Raw genomic sequence first — 9328 nt, forward strand, 5'->3', positions numbered from 1 at the left:
AACTGGGTCACCAACGCCATGCGTAGAGACATTGCTCCTCCCTCCTTCAGGATTCACTTTCATCCTTTCACTTTGCACACACTCACAACCTATTCATCCATAATAAACTTACCCAGTCCCATCATGGCTTGTTATTTATCTACCTAAGATTGGTTAGCCATTCATAATAAACCTCCCTTTTCACATCCCTTTCCATCCATAACAAATTAGACCCTATCTGTGGCTAAGGCAAATCCTACGTCTAGTGATGGGTGTGGAACTGAGAACATCACATGTTTCAAGGAGTAAAGTTTCTTCCAGCTTTCTTCAGTCTATTCGCGCACAATCCGCAATAAAGCAACATCTGCATCACAGATCCGCAATAAAGTTTCATCTTCTCCACAATAAAGTCTCAGTTTCATGGATTCAGTCAGTTTCAGATGAGACACAGCAGCAACAATGGGCTTCAACAAATCAAATATTTCAACAGACTCAGACAACATTATGGTTCAGTGCTATCTATCCTTTCTGTGAAAGTGAACATTGTGACCACAATAAAATAAGACTTATACAAGTGACAAGAGACACTAAAATTGAGGACTACAATGGATGTTGGTGTCGAGTCTTGGTTTTCTTTTGATTTCATCTTTTTTTTTGGTGACATGTCTTTTAGCTTTTCCGGGATGTCTTTGACTAGAGATTCTATCTCTAGGATGTCTTTGACTAGAAAGGCGAGGATGGGGTATCGTCACCCATTTTCTTTTGTTGTCTGTGGATTGTCTCTTAGTAATGCTATGACTTGTCCAAGGATATGAGGACACTGTAAGTCTAGTGTGAACTGAGGCATTCCTTGTTTGTGACTATCTTATCTCCATGCAAACAGGTACAATGACTTTCTGGGTTGAACATATGCCTAGATTGTCATAACCTATTTTGCCATAATAAAGCTCAATGATGATAACGCACAAGAAGCTCTTTCACTTTCATATCTTCTGTCTTTCATCCCTCCTTTCTTGATTGACTTCCATCACCCTTCTCGAGTCCGCGTAGCCTGCTATCACATGACTGAGTATAATGACACACCAAAAATATTTGCATTTCATGTAGCTGCACCTGCATTACCACATATAAGCATTTCATACATACATATAAATATCACAACTGCATCACATCCTGCACACAACACCTGTTAGCACAATTTACATTTGCATTATCATATTCATCTGCATTACTTACATTCAAATTTGCATCATGCATACACATATAAAACATAAACGAACAAAAAAAAAAAATATTGCATTGCATTACATACATATTTGCATCCATATCATAAGCATCACATAAGAACATCTCATCACATAGGTACACATGCATATAGTTGCCGCAAAGATGAATCATCTCATATATATATATAAAGTGTCATGATACAATGATGTCAAAATCATATGGCTACAATCACCCGCAGGTGTCTACAATACAAAAGAATGGTACAACACTGATACAATGGGAGCCCTCTAAGGCTATGATGAACTCCCTCCCTCGGAGCTGCCTGACCTCGATGGAATCTGATCCCTTAAAGGACCCTCCCCAGGATTATCCCGCCTGCCCCCTCTATTTGGTGGTGGTGGAGGACCCATGACCCCACCACTAGATGCCTGCCTCCTCCGACTCCCTCCCGTAGCTGTCGCTGTACGCGACGGTCTATGGAAGCTCCTCGCCCGCTGATCTGCTGGCACTGCACCGTAGTAGAGGTCCCTCCAGTACCCTATCTCCTCTCCGGCCCGCAGGACATATGCATATCCTGCCCCTGTGTCCTCCGCTGCCTGTCTCCCGGCCCTCAGCGTTGTCTCAGCCTCTGTATAGCGCTGGATAGCCTGATCTCTCTCCGACTCAGTATCTTTGAGCCTCATCCTGAGCCAATCCCTCTCCCTCTCCAGCTCCTGTATCTCATCTGCCTGGCCCTGGCAGATCTCCCTGAGCTCAATCAGCTCATCCTCCTCTGGATCCCCACCCTCTGCCTCTACCTATGGCTCTCCCTCTGCAGGTGCCTGCCCCTATATCGGTACCTGTACTGGTGCCTGTACGGGTACCTGTTTCTGTACATGCCTCTATCCCTGCACCTGTCCCTGTACCTGTCCCTGTCCCTGTCTCTGCCTGGGATCCTGTGCTACTGGTACCTGTAGGGGTAATCCACCGCGACCCCTCACCACCCGAGCCTGTTGCTCCTCTCCACCCTCTCTCCGAGGTGCAACCCTCCTCTCCCCAACTACTCCCCTTCACCTCCGTCGACCTCTACCCCCATCACCTCCGCCATCATCATCATCGTCCCCACCTCCATCTCCATCCAACAGCTCCCCTGGATCTGTCAGTCGTGGGAATGGATGCTCCGCCCAATATGCTGAATACTCAGCATCCATCCCGACATCGTTGACCTCTGGCCACATGTCCCAGGGTAAGGGTACCATCTCTGCCAGCTGTGTGACTGCCTGATCATATGACAGTAGAGGCCCAAACTACACCTGATCTCTGACTGTGCGGGCATACATACCCAAGCCCCGTGGCATCCTCTGGATCCTGCCATACTGCTTGCATACCCTGTCCACAAGCTACCTCTCTAATACATAGGGCATCCGCCCAATTCGGTACCTACTCTGAAAGGTGTAGGGAAGCTCCATTGCATCATCCTCCCACTCCTCGCAGCCTAGATATGGTCTCCATATGACCACATCGATATCATCCAGCACCCACCGCCAATGCTCCAACCTGCCAATCCGCGGCTGCGAGGTGATCATGTCGTACAAATGCACAAAACTGCGTCCATGTCCCCTGCCTCAGAAGTGTATCAGCCTCGTCACTAGAAGATGCTCATAGGCCCATACCTGCAATAGTGTCACCCCGCAGCCCAATCCCACTGACCTGTGATAGACAAACTGGTGAAGCTCATAGTACAGGTGGGCCAATACACATGGTCCCCAGGCATATCTGGTGTGATGTGTCACCAGTGTCTCCAGTGCTCCCCCCCAGCCCACAGCCAATCCCCGTGTCGCCCTGTCCGGACACAAGAATCCACTGATCGCTCCTCCGATCACGACCGATAATGCTAACCCTGTGGCGGTCATGGTGTCCCATGCCACGTGTCCTGCCCTCATCTCCAGTCCGGGATCCTGGAACACCCGTCTCAAGGCCTCCCGATCTCCATCATGATCATATGGAATCAAATCTCCATCAATCGGTATATGCAGAATCCTGTAGACATCCTTAAGGGTGACTGTCATCTCACCCATCGGCAAATGGAAGGTGCACGTCTCCGAGTGCCATCTCTCAGCAAGCGCAGTCAGCAAACCCATGTTTGCCCGAAACTCAGGCACATACAATATATGTCTCAAACCCATCTCCTCGATGGCAGCTCTATCCTGAAATGACAACTCAGGTCGTAGTCTCTATGTCGATGGGAATCTCTCCCGTGACTCCAACATAGGCAAATACTCCTACAGTCAAGCCAATCAATTATGTCAGTCATGGTGGCATTGACTGTTTATCACAAAATGCTACTTTTTATCTAAATGCATATGGTTATCTATCCTAGTGACACTCACTATTCATCACAAAGTGTTGCTTCTATCCTAGTAGTACTCCCTGTTCATCACAAAGTACTACGTGTGTGACACTCACTGTTCATCACAAAGTGTTACTCACATTTGCACTCCCTGTTCATCACAAAGTGCTGCTCATACTTTGGGTACTCCCTGTTCATCACAAAGTACTCTATCTTGGTGCTCACTGTTCATCACAAAGTGCCTTGATCTATCCTAGTCTTCCTAGAGGACCTGCTTGAGTGTATCCTCTCAGCAGCTTATCCAATCGACAGCGTATGTTCATCACAGAACTGCCGATTTGACCTCGGAGACCAAAACTTGCATTTTTTCAACGCAAACGCGCTTGACTGACACAAACGCGCCTACAGACTGCACAAGCGCGTCTTAAAAACACAGATGTGCCTATATGACATAGATGTGCCTAGGCTGTGCATAAACGCGACTATACTACGCAGACGCCCCTGCACATCGCAGATGCGCCCGCATTCGACTCAAACGCGGTTCCAGACGTAAACGCACCTGGCACCGACACAGACGTGCCTGGCGGACATAGACGCGCCTGGCACCGACGCAGACGCGGTTACACGATTTTAGACTTTTTTGTACCCTATTCCTAAGCGCATTTATTGCTCTAACTAGCATGCATTAATGACAAAATTCAATGCGTCAAAGTACGAGGAGGTTTGGTGGTACTTACCGGCTCTCCTGCCTCTGCTAGCCTCTGAAATCGTCGAACGCGGTCGAATCTATGCACGAAAGCCATCGCTGCTGACTGCTCCTGCTCTATTTTCGCTCTGCAATGTGCTCTCATGGATGTGTAGATGACAATGAGGATGTATTTTCCCCGTGGTCTATCTTATAGACTACCCCTAGCCCTCGCTTTCGTTTCCCGAGTCAGTCTTCATTATCCCGTGACTTTGTCACTTTATTCGGTCAGTCCATTCTAGCCTTTCTTTCTTATTGAGAGATTGTTTGCAATCTTTTCAGACATTTTCATCCAATCTCTCGAGGGGGCATATCATTCCCATTCTGGGGCAACTCTGTATCAGTTCATCTTATCTTCTTTGAAACAACGCGACAAGCCGCATTGTCTCAAAGAGGGGCAAAATGTAGACACCCAAAATTGTCATGTCTAATTAAATAAATATTTTATTTATTTAATCATCTAAGCTTAATTCTTCTATTAATTAAATAAATCCTTATTTATTTAATTAATTCATTTATCCTCTTCTAGCCTTATTTCTCATTTAAATAAATACATTTATTTATTTAAATTATCCTTTTCCTAAATTAAATAAATATTCTTATTTATTTAATTATCCCACTTCTTCTATTAATTAAATAAATCTTTATTTATTTAATTAATTCATTATCTTTTTCTACACATGACACATGTCATTCATCTCTTAATTCCTACACTACCTACCTCTTTCATTATTTTATTATTTCTTCTACCTACCCTCTAATCTTAGCCGACCTCCTTTTACACCTCTCAATCTTATCCCTCCATTTCATATTGTGTCTTCTATTTAAGGAGATGCCTTCTTCATTATCAAACCCTAATCGACAATTTGGAGGACTCAACTACACTACGATCCTACTTGCAACCACATTCCGTTCTTTGTTGAGCTCTTGTGCATATAAAATCTGAGAGCAAATATACCAAGCAAGATCAATGGAGATAGGAAGAATGGAGATCAAAACCCTATTGGACATGTGATGGTATAATCTTTGTGATTTCATGTGATTTGCATTGTCTTAGGTAATCTTCATATGTTATGGTGGATCTTTGTTGATTGTTAGGCTAGGGTTTTGTGGTTGAATTCATTTAGTCTTTCAATATTGTTATTGTTGTTATCCATTTTCACCATATACAATCTCATTTGTCTAATTTTGACACAATATGCCCAAGTTATGGAGAAAAGAAAAAAAATACTCCTTTAGACCAAGTGGGGGCTAGGATAGGGCAAATGACCAACCTATAGTGTTGATGTCATGTTGACGTTAACAAAATATTTATGGAATATTATCTTTTGCCTAAAAATGCTCAACCATTAGTAAATTCTAGATTCATAGAAATACTCCAATTTCATTGTTGGTATTGAAATATTCTATTGAGATTCATCATCATGCAAGTGGAACAAGTTAGAATCTTAGTAGAATATTCCACTTATTGCTTACCAAAAGATTCTATCATCGTCTATAATATGCAACAATATATTCTATTTTTATAAGGAATATTCCTTTTCTTGTGGATAGCCAAAAATTTGAGTTGTCACTATTAATTTGGAGATTTGCTAAGAATTTTTTTTAGGATTTTGGTTGTTCTTTTGGGGCAACTGATGGGGTTTGAGGGTCTTTGATTTGTTGAAGTCAACATAGTGTTGTTTAGGGTATGTCGCCTAGCATAAGAACGACATGACAAGTCTATCTAGCACTACAAAGCACTTTTTTATTTTATTTTTTGAGAAACTTTCTTTTCTTTTTTTGATTTTTTGATATGATTTTTTTAATTGAAAATTTTTGAATTTTTTGAAATTGGATTTTGTTTTTGAATTTTTTTTGGGAAAATAGAAAATACCAGATTTTTTTTTGTAAATATTGATGTACCAAGAGATGTAGAATTGATGCAGGTCATGCGCAAATCACCTTGATATCTATGTAGACCTAAAAACATTCTTTTTACAATTGCTCCAAATTTGGCAAATTGATAGACATGCTTAAGGTTTTTAACAATTTTAGATCCAACAATGATGCCCATTTTTCAGGATGAGCCAATTTGTCACTTAAGGATGGATATATCAAAATTTAAATAAGAAGCTATAGATCTAGTAATTTGATACTATGTTGGAGTTGATCGTGAACCCCATAACTCCCAAAAATTACTTGCAACCCAAATGCCTATCACATCTAAAGAGGAAAATCCATGATTGAGTGCTACACAACATTGAGAGAGAGATTGATCCACATAGCCATGTGATATTGAGATTAACATATATTGAATTGATTAAACTAGATGATCAATCCTTATGAAAAAGAAATAGAAATCCTAGATCCAAAACCCTAGGTGAGGATAAAAATAGACCATAATAATTGTTCTCATCCTATGCAATGAGATAACATGACTTATAAATAACTCAATATAAATATTAAAAATACCCCTAAGTTTATCTTAAGTGTAACAAACTAATAAATGACCTAAGTAATTAATTGATAATTAATTAATTACTAGGTGATTAACATAATTACTCAAATACTCAATTCATTTTTGACTTGACCCATCTAAGGAAATGGTGAAGCCATCCATAAATTTTCATGTGAATACATCTCATGTAATAATTGTTAGAAAATTATTTGTGGATTGCTATTTTGGGTGGAAAAAAATATTTTAAAATTCTTGGCAATATCATTATTTTTGGAAAGGGTTATATACTTGTTACTAAATGATGATCCTTGTTACTAAATGATGATCCTTATATTTAATTTCCATAATATTTTGGTATAGGGAAATCTATCCTTGAAACTATAATCATTGATAACTAATATGTGCTAGTGTTATTACTTATTAAAATCCAAAATCAATAACATAACTATGGCAGTGAAAAAAATCTCAGAATTGAGGTCTTAAAAATTATATTTACAAGTTTAGTATATTATTTGTAGCGTCGTAAATTGTACTTTCTTAATTATGGAGTCCAAGTTTACGCTCTCCTAGCATTCATTTTCACATTTCCCATTCATCTATGCATTATAGGATATTTATTATATTAAATTAATATTATGAGTCCTAGTTTACTTTATTACATCAATACTTTATTAATTGGGCCCTTATTTTAAGTGTGCCCTTTATCTTATTTCAATTAATTCTTATATGGGTCCTATGCCATTTCAAAGTTAAATGCACATTTTCTTGCATCTAAGCATTACAAATTTTCATATCAATTTACTTCTATTATTAGGACCATATATCTCGTATCCCTAAAAATTTGGGCCTAAAGTGTCGGGGTAGGGTTGTTTTGGGCAACATTGTCTGATGCTCTTTGGCTAAAATTTTACCTTGAGATCCCTATATAAGGAATAATTCATAATTCATTTCATCATCTTCTATTATCACATTCTTATCATTATTCTTACTCAAGAGCAACACTTCAAGAGCATATCTGAGACTAATTTGGAGTAGTAAGCTACATCAAGATATCTTCAATTATGTTTTTAATTATGATTTTGTGATTGATTTTATGTGATTCATAATGTTATTTCATCAACACATGGAGGACTTATCGTAAGAGCATTGCATCACCAATTGAAGGTATAATAAATTTAGTTGATCATTTCAATCAAGCATTTCCAATTTAATTTCAAATCAGTTATAGGGTTAATTCCAAACCTAGGGTTTGAACTAGGAAAAATTGTATAAACCCAACGTCTCCTCTTGTGTGCGAATCCAAGTTTAGCTATTGGTGTTCGATAGAGATGGAAGACATAAAAGTGCTCAAGAATTGGAGACATAAGACCCTTCCAAAGCTCATTTAGAAAACACGAGGACAAGAGTTCTTGGGGCACCATTATCTTGGACAAGGGCGCTTGTGGTGCCATTGTCCTCCAAAATCAAGTTCGGGCCTAAATTTGATATGGTGCTAACACAACGTCTTAGAGGCCTGGATCCAAATTTGTACGTAAAAAATCATCAACAAACAAGGGTGTTTTGGGTGACCTTGTCCACCTAGTTTTAGCTGATTTTTCAAGCACATGTGCACCTTGGAGTCCTCATTCCATTCTTGTACATGTTCTAAAGTTTCTATTTCAGTATCAAATTTCATAATTAGTTCAATTTTCTAATTCATACATGTACCTTCTTACTATAAATTTTGCATTCAATTTACATTATCATAGTTTACTTTCAACTCAGTCAAAAGGAGTGGAATCCAATCAACATTCAACCCTCTTCCTAATAGAATTGAGGTTGAAATTATTGTGTTCATTTCTCATTTAAATGTAATGTTTGTGAAATAGGTGTAGTTCTTAGTTTGCATGCGTAAACTTGTGAACCCTATTTCCAATTATTACATTATTTTATTAATATTTATAACATATATGCCATTCATTGAACATGATAATTTTGGCTAAATTAAGAAAGAGGTTAAAAATGGACACTTATGATATTCTATTGCAATGATCTTTTTTGAATGGATGCTTCCTAACTCTGTATTGGTAAACTACTTATCTTGTATCAAATTTAATTCTTATAAGATTATATGAACTTGAAGTGAAGTATTAAGCCATATGATAAAACCACTAGCTATTAAAATATAGAAATATGGAAATTCTTGTATGAAAATAAAATGGTTTGAATGTCAGGGTGGAACTCTATTACTATAATTATAAAATTATATGGTATTGTTTCATTGTTCCTAATCTATGATTTATACGATAAATATAAATTTGAAAGCTTTGAAAAAGTCTATTATTCCACAAGTATAATCATAGTATAGAATAGTACAATAGTGTGAATGTGTTAAACCAAATATATGACATACTTCATGTGATTTTAAGGAATATTTCAAGTTAATTGTTTAGTTTCCTTAGTTTGCTTAATGTATTTATGAACTAGATGGAAATGCATAAAAAACCTAAGGGTTTGAGTCCCTCAATCATATTAGCATAATAAATCCCAATTATCTAATAATCAAACTTCTCATCATAAGTAGTTTTATAAAGTACAAGTATGATAGTAGGGTTTAGTATTTAACCCT

This window comes from Cryptomeria japonica, chromosome 4 (genome assembly GCF_030272615.1).
Source record: "Cryptomeria japonica chromosome 4, Sugi_1.0, whole genome shotgun sequence".
NCBI lineage: Eukaryota > Viridiplantae > Streptophyta > Pinopsida > Cupressales > Cupressaceae > Cryptomeria > Cryptomeria japonica.